Source organism: Chaetura pelagica, unplaced genomic scaffold (assembly GCF_000747805.2).
Source record: "Chaetura pelagica isolate M959 unplaced genomic scaffold, ChaPel_1.0 scaffold17, whole genome shotgun sequence".
Classification (NCBI taxonomy): domain Eukaryota; kingdom Metazoa; phylum Chordata; class Aves; order Apodiformes; family Apodidae; genus Chaetura; species Chaetura pelagica.
In genome coordinates this window covers 11,708,433-11,723,360 of record NW_009970726.1, presented here as the reverse complement: position 1 = coordinate 11,723,360, position 14,928 = coordinate 11,708,433, and positions in this window count along the sequence as shown.

Here is a 14,928-nt window from a genome sequence, read left to right as displayed (position 1 = left end):
CCCCCCCCAAGTCCTGCTGTGGACGGGGGTGTCTCGGTCCTCTGAATTAAACCCCCCCACCCCGGTTTCCCCAAGCCGGCCGGTCTTCCCAAAGCCGTTACAAACCTCAGGCGCGGGGCCAGCGTTATTGCCAAAAACACATATTACACTGCGACATTCTGTAAATGAGATAATGATACATAAACCTCTCTGATAAATGTGACATCCTCGGGTTGTCTCCTCTAAATTAGCCGCTTGCATTGACTGCTAATAATGGTGAGTTTATGAAAGCAATTTCAGAGCAAAAAGCACAGGGTCTTCTCGGTCTAATCAGCCTGCCTCTCCTAATGGATGAGGGGGTCAGGCGGAGAATTATTGACACTCTGCTGCCCTTAACCTGTTTCCCAATAAAGCTGATTAGTTTTTGTCAATTCATCAGCTAACCACTCTCGCCGGGACTGCATCAAAGCGTTATTTGCTCAGGGGAAATCAACAAGTCACAGATCAGATCCATTACGGAGCGGATCCGACGGCAGCGGGTCTCGAGCGGGGCCGCCCCCGGGCCTGGGGGGGCTGATCCCCGGGGGGGCGGGAGGGGTTTCTGTTCTTCGGCGGAAAAAAACGAGCCCCTCCTGGTACTGGGGCAGCCATAACCAGCCTCAGGTAGTTGAAAAATGCCTAGGCGTTGTCAAACTTTTCTATCGCCCGGGAAAGGAGAAAGAGAAGCCGGGAGGCCTGCGGGCAGTTCCCTGCCCTGGCTGGGTGCTCGGGGCGGGGGCAGCCCCTGCCTGTCCCCTCCCAGGAAAAGGGCGTTTAATGTTCTCTACGGTGCCAGCCGCAGGGAGAAGGGCCGCTCTGCAAACGGACTGTCAAAAACCTTTTTTCACCCCGAAGCCCTGAATCTGGGGACAAGAGCTGTTCCTGTCTTAGGAGGCTGGGATGCGATTTGTTTCCTTTATTATTATTATTATTTTTATCCCCCCAATCATCTCTCCAACTTTCGCCTGGCTCTCCCCGGACTTTCTCTCCAGATAACGCCAAGCAAAAAAAAATTAACGTTTCTTTCTCCTGCGACTGCGATCCCTGCAGTTTGGCTGAAATAACGAAGGCTGGACGGTTTTTGCACGTCCAGGAGAAAACAAACAAACAAACAAAGCCCACCAAGTGTGCGCTGCCCCTTTAAGCCCCGACCGACAGCCTCTCAGTCCACCCCCCTTCAATTTAATTTCATTAAAACAGAGCATGAATATTTCTATTAAACCTAAAATGAAATATGAAGCCATTTAGACTCTGCCTGCACCAATCACCCAGATTTATGACTTTTATTCATCACATCAAGAGCTGGGAAAAATGAATTTTCTTCACCCAGGAAGGAAATAAAAACCCTGCCTTGGTCATTTCCAGAAAGCTGTTAATTTGACCGTGTGGTAATTACTTTCACAATTAAGTAAAATACAAATCAACCTGACAAATTACGTTAGTTTATATATTAATTAGCCAGTTTAAATTTATTCATTATGAAAAGACAATTTAAGAGGACCTCGGGTGTCTGTTTTATCGCAATAAATCACGGTTAGGAAATGGGGGCTCATACAATATCGCAATATCTGAGGGCCCCGCGCAGGGGAGGAGCTGCCGCTGCCCCGTGCGGAACTTCCGCGGGCGCGGGTCTCCGCGGGGGACGAGGTGGAAATGGCATCCCGGAGGAGGAGGGTCGGGGCCAGGGCCGTGCCCCCACCTCGGGCTGCGCTGATTTAACGCTCCGTCGATAGGATCATTGGATGCCTTTTAGCTTGTGATCTTTATAAATGTCCCGCTATTAAATTAGAAAATGATTCTCTCCTCGTTTAATTGTATTCTTTCGTTTCTTATTTCCAATTAATTAGTCCTATCGACGTTGCAATATTTTAAATGACTGGAGTCCGTTTACAGTTTAAAATATATGGGTCAGCGCGTGCAATTTCAGACTAGGCAGAACTATATAATGTGGGTTTTAACTACTCTTCTCTCATACGTCTTAAACATCTGGCTAAATGCATCATTTGCAAACATCGCGGGTGTTTCACGCCCTTGGGACCGGCTGCCCCTCCGCGCAAACCCGGCCGCGGTAGCTGCGCGCAGCGCAGGTTGCTGCAAACATCTTGCGCTTCTCCTGCTGCCGGCGCTGCGAGGAGACGGGCGGTTGAGGACAAACCCCTGCGGTTTTGGGGAAAAGCTGCCGGGTTTTTTCTCCAGTACATCTCTGAGGTGCTTCGAGGGTTGCGAAACGCCCGCGGGGCTCCTCCCGCAAACCCTTCCCCGCGCAGCCTCCCGCAGTGCAGGCGGGCAGCACCGCAGGGGAGAGGGAGAGGGGCTGCACATCCCTCTCCCCACCCCCTCTGCTGCCTTTCCGGGGCAGGAGCATGTGCTAGGGCAAGGAGAGGGAATAACAGGATATTAAAGATATGTTTACTACATATAATGAGGTATTAAATAATCAGTCCCCTCCTGGCACGTGTGGTCTGCAGGCCTCCCCAAGTGCTACTCCAGGGATGTGCTGAGGATGGACGGGGACACACCTGTGTCAGGGATCTTGATGTAAGGTGTCTGAAACTTCATTCTGCCTGTATCATAAGCAGATGGGGACCTGGTGCTGTCTCACCTTCCTTGCTCCCATCTCCACTGTGGGGACGCCCCTGAGAACTGCCCTAAAAGACAAGGTGGGCAGCTTGGGTCATCTCCCTTAGTTCTTTTCCAGGGTCATCCTGCCCCTGGTGTTGCACCCTCCCTGAGCACAGCCAAAGACAGTCCCACCTTCAGGCTCTGTAAGCTTGGCTGGCTCTGTTTCCAGACTGTCAGGGGTGGGGAGACCCCACAAGCCCATGGAGGGGGGAACTTTGACATGTACAGGGATGAGGGAGCAGCCCTCCAGGAACAGGTGGGCTCCAGGAAGTGGGGTATCAGAAGCATGGAGCTACACACAGGTTAGTGTAGCTAGGCTGTGACAATGTGGGGCTTGGGGGACATGCTCTGCTGCTTGTTTCCTCTTCTACGTAGGGCTCCTTCTTGATGCAGATGGACACAAACACCCCAGGTCTCCTTGTTCTTCATCCCTCAGTCTGTGCCTCCTGCCTGGTCCGGCCCACTCCATCCTTCCCCACAGTACATGAAGGCTTGAGGGCCACTGCCTCAGATAACATGCCTGTACACAAGTACCTGGGACATCCTTAATTCTGATGGGCTTTCTAGGTGGCCCTTCAACTGATTTGTACTTAAACACCTGGGACAGAGAAGTCACCTCTGACCCACATGCAGGGTGATGCTGAACCTCTACCTGAGTGCTGTGGCAGAGAATAGCTGGGCTCACAGTCATCCCTGTAGCAGGCAAAGTTGCTCTCTGCTTCCCCAACTCACCTTGTGTCACTGGCTCCTCCAAATGGGAGGGCTCCAGCAGGACCTCAGGTCTGTAGGTCTTGGAGGCTGCTTTGAGTTCTTGAGATTCAGGTGGTCCCAGGCTCAGTCTCCAGCCCTGCCTCTGTAGGACCACCTCTCCAACCAGGCAAGGCTTCTTCCCTTAGATTTTAGAGAAAATAATGGGAGAAATAAGAGATCCATATGGATGGAGAGTGGGATATCTGCCACTTCTTCAGCTCTGGGACTGTTTGGGCCTCCAGTGTGCGTGTCAGAGGAATAACATAAATGTCAGGAAGGATAAAAGATTAATCATAAACTCAGATTAATAATGTGACAAATACTATTGTTTCCTGGCCTGGGCTCCAAAGGTCCCTCCCATCCATGGTGGGCTGAGAAAAAAACACCTAATGTGGTAAAACCTAAACGTGAACTGCTCCCACTATTAATTGTATCAAATGTCATTGTAGTAACATTAATCACAGCAAGTTCCTTGTGCGATTTAGGAGATTGTAATATGTGATTCCATAAGACTCTCATTGTGATTTAACATTGATTAATGTCCATTCATAAAATGATATAAAACTTACTTCTCTTCCATTGTAGAGCCTCAAACCACATTCCAGCCAATATTTCAAAACCTTGTTAATGTAACTGCTAATTTTCAGAGGGTGATGGTGATGGTTATGGTGTACATGGGCTTGTGCAGAGGGGTCTGCAGTGGGGGCAGGAAGAGGTTATAGAAGTTATTTCCAAAGCAGAAAATTGCTGTCCAGTTTAAATTATTTCAGGTGTTACACAGTTATTCTGCTGTGACTTCAAATTCACATCAGAGCTCCTCAGGGTTTAAGCAGGACTTTGAAGTGCCTGAGCCTAAATGCTCGAGGCATCAAATTATTTTGGTGGCAAAACCCACAGGATTTGTACCTGTGGCTTCTTCATTCCCTTGTAGCATTTGGCCACCTTCCACTCCCAGTGAACTGCCTGCTCTGAAGATATTAATAGATACAGTTTGTTTGCACAGTATTTTCTGGAGGCAGGAGGCTCTGCTTGGCACAGGTACAAAATACCTCATGCTTTTTATTTCATTTTTTCTTCTTTTTTTAAGACACATACCAAGGATTGTGATGTGCTTGCATAATGTTATGTGACCCAGGAATCACACTCTTGCAAAGAAAGATCAAATTAGTGAAGCAAGGAGGAGATTGTGTAACTAGCAAAATGTTTAGAAAATAAATTTTAAAAAAGGCTAAAAGTTGACATCTGGATAAAAACCAATATATAACAGGAAGTTCAACATTTGGTGCTGTAGTATATATAATCTAGCTATAGATAATAGATAATAGAGAGTTCACAGGATCACTTGATGGGAAATATATTGATAATACAATTTTTCTTTGCAAAATGCATGCAATGACTGCAGTTTTGGTTTAATAATAAATTTAACTTTGAAGAATCATTTTATTCAAACCTCTGCTTTTTCTAATGGTGTTTAGAATTAATAATATCTGTCTAGCCAGCTAAAGAGGATTTTAAAAGAGTATGCTGGGTGTTCTGCAATTAGAGTAGCCATCTGCCCTTTATTAAAACTCAATTAACCTTTACATTAAAATACATTTAAAATGCAGACACACTGAAAATATCAAGCACAAATAAAACAGATATATCTTATTTGCTTTACTGGCTTATTTGTGCAGAACACGGCAACTTACTGTGGCAGATATTAGTTTCTGGGGACAGGTTAACACTTTGCAGCATCAAATTTCCCATGTTAAGGATGGGAAACGATTACAGGAAGGTAATGGAATTAATAATATCTCTGATGAAAATTTCTAGAACATGACCTTGTTTATAGAAGGCTAGAAAATAAATTAACCTTCAGATTACGGACATTATGAACTTCAGAATAAAGTGCTTAGTTTTAAAAGCAGGACTAATTTGCTTTGCTCCTGCATCTCTGCGGGTTCCAGTGGAGGTAACGGCGGTAGAAGGATTCACGCAAATAAAATGGTTGAACAGCTTCTGAAAAGGTTCAGATATATCGTCAAAACAAATTTCATCATAGTTCCTGTAGATGCTGCTGCATGGCTCCCTTCAGCCTTGTACTGTGGTATTTCCCTAAGGAGCGAGAGCAAGACCGGGTTCACCCTGCCTGAGTTACTGCTGCTACCGGTAGAGCTGCGGGTGTTGTCTGCAAATGGGTATGCCTAAAACACCCCTTCCAAGACCTGTTTTCACTTGCTTTTGATTTCACCACATTTGATCAATGTGGGCTGAAATTCTTGAGCGCGCTTTTCATTTCTTTAAGTGAGCAAAACCAGCTCAGCCACCTCCGAGACCGAGGTTCAATCATGTCATTGTTCTGCCCGGCTCAAAGTCCTCCCAGCGCGGGCGTTCTCATCCCAATTGAGCCGTGATTTACGGCTCCAGCTGGTGCGGATCAGGCCCCCCTGGCACGGGGCACACCTCCTGTCATCGATCCCACAAACCCAGCTTTTGGCCAAGCCATAAAACTTTGGAAAGCGGCTCCCCCCGGAGCTGCGCAGCCTCCTCAGCCGCGTTCCCCAGGGGCTGCCTCTGCTCCGGGATAACCCTGCTCAGCATCTCAGCAGGATTTCCCTCCCTGTCGTTGCTTTTTTTCTGCCTCCCACGGGCTGCAGCAGGGCAGTGCTGGAGGAGAGAGGTGTCAGACCTGACCACAGTGAGGGAAAGGGGCTGAGGAAGGAGCGGGTGGTGGCCCGGAGCCGGGGGAGGGATGCTCAGCCAGCACCGCGGGTACCGCCCCTGCAGCGATCCCTCCAGGGGAAACACAAAGATGGGCGTGATGGAGGCAGGTGGGGGGGCCACAGAGATGTGAAAACTGGGAGGAGAGGGTGGTGGGCGGTGAGGAGGAACGGGGAGGATGAGGGTGGGTGAGTCGTCTGCCAGGCGGGGTCTGCCCTGGGGGAAGGGTAGCAGGGAAGCCAGAGGCAGCGTGTGGAGAGCACAGGGCAGGAGGACATCAGTGTTGAAGGGAGGGGTCAGCAGTGCCCAACAACCCGTGTGATCAGCTGCTGCTGCACCCAGCGATGACTCAGAGAGGAATTTCTGACGGTCTTGGGGTTAAATACTCTCATTTTCATTGCAGAATCGACTTTTAAAAGGTGATTCACAAGGTGAATCATTTCAATCCACGCTGCAGGAAAGTGCTGGTACTTCACTTGACAGCTTCTTTTCAAAGTTTCTCCAAAAGTTTTACAACATCTTGCCATTTATTCAGAACAAACCCAAATGCCAAAATTGTAGAATTTCCCAAGGACCACATATCCTGCTTCCTTAAGGCTCTGATCCCAGTGCTCCCTGTGAATCAAATTAAGTTCAGGTCCCAGTAAAGCCCTGCTGAGAAGGAAGTGATTTATGGAATTAAAGAATATATTTCCACAGGCCATCGTGCTACTTTCTTAGTGGCATTTTCAATAGCAGAATCTACATCTCCCTAGATTGAAGGATCATCTTGGAAAAAAGAGCTTAGCTTTCAAACAGGCCTGTAGTTTTCTTAGTTGAGTTTGTAGAAGTCCCTTATATTGACAGTACTATTTGATTAATACTGTGCATAACATTCCTTAATGCATCAGTTGAATTAACTATGCAGAAACATTTGGCCACCTGGATGTACTATTGATGAAATGACACTTTATTGACAAAATGACAATCTAAAGCTTTCTGCTGAATAGGTTGGTTCAGCAAGTCAAGCAGGGGGTGTGGGCAGCTCAGGAAACCCTTTTATTTTCCCCAGAATTTCTCAGTTGTTTATGAGTACATCAAGTTTGCTACTCAAAGTTAGTACTGGGCTACTTTTGATATTCTGCTAATGAGCAGTATCCAGTGGAGTGGTTTCATCCATAGCTTCTGCTGGCTGAGCTTGGAGGAACCTTCTCAATGAAGTTTGCTAAAAGGCACCTGTGGGTACTGGCCCCAATGTCATTTTGGCAGGGTCCCTGCTGTGACTTTGGGCAGCTCAGATTATTTTGGTAAATGAGTAGAACTGTGGTGGGGTGACACATGTGGCCCTTAAGGGGAAAAAAGAGCTACTTCCACCAGCATGGATTGCAAAGAGCCTGGATTTGCTGCCCTACCCACAGGTTGGCTAGAAGAGCATTGAAAACTTTCTCTTCTCATCACAGTGTGGACAGTATGATCTTGCTGTGTCGTCTTGAATAAGCTTTTGTTTAGCATTTGTTCTGTTTTTTAACTCCAGAATTTAAAAATCAAACAGCCTTCAAAATGATAGATCTGGGGTGGGATTTTCAAAAGCTTACAAGTGAGTTTGGAACAGGCATCCTAGGAAATCACTGGGATCTTCAATCATTTGGGCACTTCTGAAAAAAAATCATATCCTTTATTGGGACCTTAAGTTTCTCTTTCTTAAAAAATTGGAGTGTAGAGGCAGTCCTGATGATGGAGAGTAATATTGACTTTCTGTAGCTGATAGCAGAGATGTGAGTGGGCTGGGAGTTTTCCAACCAGATGTTTTTTCCTTGGAAAATGCTGATTTATTGAAACAGAAACTTTTCGTGGGAACGTATCAGTTCTGATTAAATTTTGTTGAGAGAAATTGCTAGGGTCTGAGCCAGAATTTCTGGCTGTAACAGAAAGAGATCTTTGAATAAGGAATGGCCAACAGGTCGGGGCAGCCATTTGGAGCATGTCTGGGTCAGGTAGAGGAGTGTATGGACTTTGAGTCTCCCACATCAGTGACACTGCCCTTGGGCTGTTGCCTACTCCAAGGATCCTCTACTCTTTTTCTTTCATAAAGCAAACTTAAAAAACCTCTCCATCCTATTCTTATACAGAATGGAAAGTTTATTTTCTGCTCAGGCTGTTGTGAGAATTATGTATTTGTAAAGATCTTTGAAAATCCAACCAATCAAATTATTGGTATTGCAGTTATTATTACTTGTTCAGAGAGGATGTCTGGATGTGAAGCCCAAAGAGGGAATCCTCTGGAAGCAAATTACTGGTAAGTGCATTATGGTGAGTTATCATCAGTGAGTGTTATTAGTGTGAGGATTTGTTGTCATGTCAGGATGATGGTTAATACAGTATTAGTGATGCAGGTCTTTGGTGTCAACAGGAGAATATCAAATGCAAGTGGAGGAAAACTGTTTTGGATTGTGGAGATGATGGCAAATCAATGACACAGAAAATCTATGGCAAACAGTTCACAGTGACATGAGAAAGCAATGCCTGCATAAATCAGTGGAGACCAATGGACACTGAAAGGAAATTTCCAGGCAAGATTAAGTGGACATTGTTATCATGTCAAGACTCTGTGAAATAAGTGCTGCAAAATGAGGATGATACCGTGGTACCAACATTTAGACCAACCAATGTCAACAGAAATTACTCTCTCATTAAAAGAAACTTCTGGGCTTCTCTGTTACTAACTCAGGAGAAGTTACTGGCCTCCATCAGACCTTGGAGTTCCCATGGTGGAACAAACCCCACAGTGTTTGGTGCTCAGCACACATCCACACAATTGCTCCTGGCCCAGAAATCTGCCAAAGATTTGGAACAGCAGATCTTTGTGAAGATGTTTGCAGCAGCATCTGAAGAGACCAAACAATATGGTCAGCATGGGCACAGCTGCCTCTGCTTTCCGGTAGACAAAGAAGAGAGGTGAAGAACAAGTAGGGTGATGCTCTGGGGACTGTGTGGACACATGCAGCAGAAGGGAAGGATGGCTGGAGAACTGGGATGGGAGTTGGCAAAATTATGCTGATGGGAAGGAAAATCTGATGGGGAAGTCACTCAACACCTTTACTAACTATCCCCTTGTTTAAGATGACTAATATGTTTGAGGGGGCTGAGCTGATTTGTCCCAGCCTCTTACCTCCGTGCAGTGTGAAGTCAAAGAAATGTTCTTTCTTGTGCCCTGATCCTCCTGTACTTCCAGTACTGCCCATGCAGCACAGCTGAGTAGCACTGTCAGATGTCCCTGTAGTCCAGCCTTAAGCCTAGAAGGTCATCACAATATGTACGACTGGATGACAGGAGCCATCTCACCTAATTTTAAGTATCTAACAAGGCAGCTTGTGCATGGCACAGGTAACACGGGGACTTACCTGAGAACAGGGGAGGAGTAAATCCTGCTCCAACTGTTGTGGCTCTGCAAACATCTCCTCAACATTGCAGGCTCTCAGCCCAGCCCAGGTATGGTCCAGGCTCCCAGCACGTAGCCTGTGTATCTTGTACTCGGGGAGTTCTTCACTAAGGGTGGGAAGGAGTTCTGCATTTTCCACCTTGATTCTGCATTTAGTCTGTATTTATTTAGACAAGGGAATTTTGCCACCAGTTTGACAGCAAATAGGACCAGGTCTTGTGTCTGTGGGGCAGAGTAAGTGTCCTAATGTCTTTAAAGTGTTTATAAAATGACTTAAGTCAGACACATTTTTCAGTTCAGCCCATTAGCCTTTCACACGTGTTTGTGTGGAGCGCAGCGCCCAGGCAGGCTGGCGGCTTGTAAATGGTAAATCAGCATAAATATCACAGCCTCCACCAAGACTGTTAGTGTGGCAACTTACAGCATGATTAACATAATGCAGGGAAAGACAATATTGACATTTTATATATCCTTAGCTCCATAATGCTGCATGAAAAGTGATATCTGCAGTACTAATGGACACCTAATTGATGTTACTACAATACTTATGTCTCACTGAGTAGCTGGTGAGAGAGCCTGTAAAAGAGATAAGATTAAAAGAGATAACAGTTGTAGTAATTCCAGCCACATTTCTGGCAGCAAACTCCAGCACAGCACTTGCTTTAACTCTGCTACAGTAATTGCTGGCTTATATTGCTTTGTAGCTTCAGGGGGTTGCTCCTGTGAGGATACTGAGTGCTGGGCTGTAGATGGGAGCAGGGGGTGTTGAGCAGGAAAAAGGCAGCTTTGAGAATGCAGTGCAACATTAGTGGCTGCTGCTCAGAGATGTTGTGACAAAACAAGGGGAGATCGACAGGAATATAACGATGGCTTGTGCCTGTGGCAATGATCCAGGGAGATGCTTGAGGAGGAGAAACCTGAGCTCCTTCCTGGCATGGCCTGTGGCTGCTGTGAGGTTCACAAGTTTTTGTGGGGTCTTAATTTTTACACCTGGTTTCCCAGGCCTCTAAACCAGCAAATTTGCTTTAATGACAATCAGAGAAAATAGTTGTTGGCTTAGCCTCATGCTGGTCAGGGAGACAAATCCCTGAATAACATTCTGAGGAGCATCTCTGAAATTTGGGAACTGGTCTTGCTCCCTGACATTCTTGGGCATGGGCAACATGGGCCCAGCTGTGCCAATCCAGGCACAGGGTGGGCAGGGGGAGCTGTGGCAGTGCCCACCCCCCAGAGCAGCAATGCTGGGGTTGTGCCAACCTGCTAGAGCGTTGTGGTGTGGTGAACAGGGAACTCTTCTGGAAAACCAGTATTAAAACCCATCCTTGGGCTAAATCTCTGGGAGTAAACAGCAAGTGAAATCTTGGGATAACACTTTAACAGGGCTTGGGGATTTCTAGTGACATTGGTTTGCTTCTGAAACATATAAACTTGCCATTTTTTCTCTCTGCTATTTGAAAGACTCAAACTCCTCCTGAGAGCACAGCAAGCACGTTGGTATTGGCTCTATTCCAAAGAGAGTCTCCTTCCTCCAGGCTCTGGAGATCTGGGGTATTAGTTGAAATCCCAGCCCTGCTGGAAGCTTCTGTCCTGTGGTGAAGCTTTCATGCTGCATCATTTTGTGCCTGCACATTCCAACTGGAATGCCACTCTCAAAAAGGACTCTGCCAGGGTATTGCACATGAATACAAATAATACACAGTATTGCTAGAATTGCATCATGTAATTAAAGGCAAATCCTCAAGCAAAGTTACCTTGAATGCACCAGGAATTCTTGAGTTCAAGTTTCAGGACTGAGGTACAATTTGCAAGATACTGACAGAAACCCTGGTCTGTCATTGCTTGCTTGTCTCCAGCTCCAGTGGTGTTGACTTTGCTTCTACCACATTGGAGTAATTTGTTTTAGTGGCTAGAACATCATTTGTATGTTGAATAACCTAAACTCTTTAATCCAAGATTGTTTGCCCCCTGAGGAGTTTAGATAACTTTCCTAAAAGATGGCAAAGAGCCAGCATGTTATCTTGAATCACAGTCTAGTTCCAGAGCAATCAGCTCTAAGTTGTTTGAGAAGACTGTGTACATTAAAGTGGCTGTAAATCAGCATAATTAAAACAACAGCATACACAGAAATTCATTGCATATCTGATACACTGGGGTGTTATTTTATTATTCTGTGCATTTATGTTTTATGGTTGTTTTGCAGCATGAGATTCAGCTGATGAATGTGAAATTACCAACTGCTGCCACTTCTCTTGCAGTGAAGGGAACGCATTTCCATAAATAAATAAATAAATAAATAAAATAAACACCTAAATGTTTTATTATAATAAAGTTACTCGGGGCCAAGAGTTCAATAAGGAGAATTTATAAACATATCATTTCAGATCTTGGAAGGATTTCAACACAATTTGTTTGTGGTATGGTAAGTGGGGTGAAATCCATCTACAAGTCTCTCTGGAGTAATAAATATGTGGAAGTGTCTATTTACATTTGCTATGAATTTACTGTAGGACAAAAATGCTCTAGACTATCCAAATCAAATATGCATGACTTTTGGGCAAGGAAGGAATTCTTTAAGCATTTTTTTTTCTCAAAAGAGCTCGGTTCTGTTTCTCTGCAGTACAAAAGCCCTATTCTGTCTTCACCCACTTGACCCAAATGCTGCCACCCGGAGGGCAGGAGCTACTAGTACCGATAAGGCTTTGAAGAATCTGGTCCCAAGGGCCCCAGCTTTCAGCAATATTTTTGAATATGCTTTCATCCATGTGAACAGTGTAAATAAATTATAATAATTGAGACTTCATTTTATGTCCATTTGCAAATGAACATAGATTTTTCAATTTATCTAAGTAATTAACCTTTATCAGAGCTGCTGGCTGCAATGCAATGATGATTTTAGACACAAATAGAAACTGGTGATTATCTGCAGGTATTTTGGGCTTGCTGATCAAGTCTACTCTTGAGTAAATTCTCTGTTGTGCAGGTGGATAAAGCTGAAGAGCCTCCTACTGCAAAATGCCCCATTGTGTTGTGAGCAGCTGCCTCTGCAGGACAGTGAGATGGGGCTGCTGAAGGGAACAACTTTGCTAGAGCAGGACAGGTTTTCACTTAGTGGAACTGCTGAGATTTTCACTTTTGCTGCCATTCAGCACTGGAACAAAACCAACCTGTTCAGCTAAACACAGGACTTTGAAACCTTGCACAAGGAGCAGGAAAAAGGATGGCCATCCAAAGCTTCTGATGAGGGGAGGTGTCAGTGAGTAGATGTTAGAGATCACCTGTCCCACTCCCATAGAAATACTGCCTCCTTTCTACATACCTGTTTTCAGGCTCACTTTCTAGTGCTGCACTGTTCACTCTGAACAAACTTCCTTGCTTAGCTGGGACTGACAGGCCTTCTAGCTAACATCAGAGTCTCCAGCATCTAGTATGTTATCTCTTTCCATCCCTCCCATCAGAAAAAAGGGGTCAAGAAAGGTAGGAATTACTAAGGTCAGCCCTTTTCTTAAACCCGTAGTCAGAGCTTTTGTACCTGGCCCTGAACAAGTGGATCTGCTTGTGGCATGCAGAACTGGAGCAAAGCAAGCCTCTTTTACCATCTGCGATTTTGCAGGTTTACCCAGAAATTCAGAAACTATGTTTTTTAAAACTTTTTTACTTTGTTACCTGTGCAGACTTTCAGATTCTACAAACCCAACTTTTCTGATTAAAACCAAAAAACTTTTAAAAAAAGTTTTAAAGCATCTCTAGTCTTTATAACTCCAGAATCCTCCTGTGCCAAAACAGAACCTTAGGGGGAACACAGCTACGTTGCACAGAATATCTGTATTTTAGGGTATTTCACTTTCTTTAAAGGAAACCAAAGTCTTAAGGATAAACTTCTTACTCCAGGTATGCAGTAAAGTTGGAGTTTTAGAAGGTGGTGGGTGGAATGAAAATCTGTTAATGGATTGGGTCATACCAGGGAGGTCAGTCCTACTGCATGAGCAGCCTGCAAAGCATGACGGAATGTACAGGAAGCAGGAGAGGTTTGAAGTCTATGCAGAAAAATAATTGTTATTATTTTAGAGAGATCAGAGATCATGTAGATATTTTTGACCACACCCTGGGGCTGGATCAAGGGCTTATCAAGGTCTCTGACAACCCTGTTTTCTAAGATCCAACAGCAGTTCCAAGCTGAACTGCTGAAAAGCTGCTATATAATATAATTGATTTTTAAAAGTGCTATGAGTTATTCTGGCCAATCCAAGAGGGAGAAAATGTCCCTTCTTTCCTGCTGGTGTACAAATCATAAGATGGATAATAAAATTCAGATTGTGACAGAATTGCTTTGCCCTCTGTTTTGGAATTGAATGACTTTAAAATATTGGCAAGCTCCTCTTGCCTGGGTTTTGAACTCCCAAACCCAGGTTTTAGCAGGGTAGGTTCTTTCCATTGTGAGAGGCAAGGGGAGCATTTCAATGTTTTGGGTTTTGGGAAGGAGGGAACAAAATCCTCAAACCCTACAACTATTAAGCTCTTGAGAAAGAAACAACAAAGTCAGAAAAAAAGCTGCAGTGAAAAAGGAGCATTTCTTAGTGAGGAGAAGCTGTGGCAGAAGAGGGATCACTGAATTAACTCTGGGACCACCAGGATGAAGATGCTGACTGTCAACCCCTTAGGAAGGCAGAAGCTGAAGAAGCTCTGAAGTCCCACCGGGTTTTGAAGTGGGAAGGGCAGAAAGAAAAAAGAAGGAAATAATTGGTAGTGAATGAAAGAAAAAAATTGCAAGAGCTTTGAAATCAAATCACTGGATGAGGATGTTTACACACTCCAACTTACCAAGTCTAGAGGAAAAAGAGGAAAAGCTCCAGGTCAGTCTGATTAACAGTGGAAGTTGCTGCAGTGGATGAGAAAAGGGAACCAGAGTCCAACTCTCTGGGTCTCTGACCTCAGCAACCTAAGGGATATACATATACAATTTATTTTTTTTTCTGGATGGAGAATTTCTATTCTTTACATGTTTAGAAAATCCTTCCTAAATACAGACCTTTTCATAGCCACCTCCCTATCTTATCTCCCTCAACAAGCAAATGACATGCAAACATACAAAAAGGTGCTGGTTTCCTTAATAGAAAGTATTACTGGAGCACAGATGTAGGTGAAACCAGAGCTATGGAAATCTGAAAACCAGTCAGGATTTAGAGTATCCAGGGACAGTTTAGGTTTGTTCAATCCTGTCCCAGGCCCAGATCAGAGCCTCTCAACAACCCCACATCTGGCTGTAATGGAACCACAAATCCTCCTTGAATCTGCTCATTGGAAAAAGCTGTGGTTTGCTGGTAGACTTCAGGCAGTATTAGGTTCTGATGCTGCTGAAGAAGTGGCCTCTCCTCATTCTCTGACAGGGGCTTTTGCCTTGTGTCAGATCTAGCAATCAT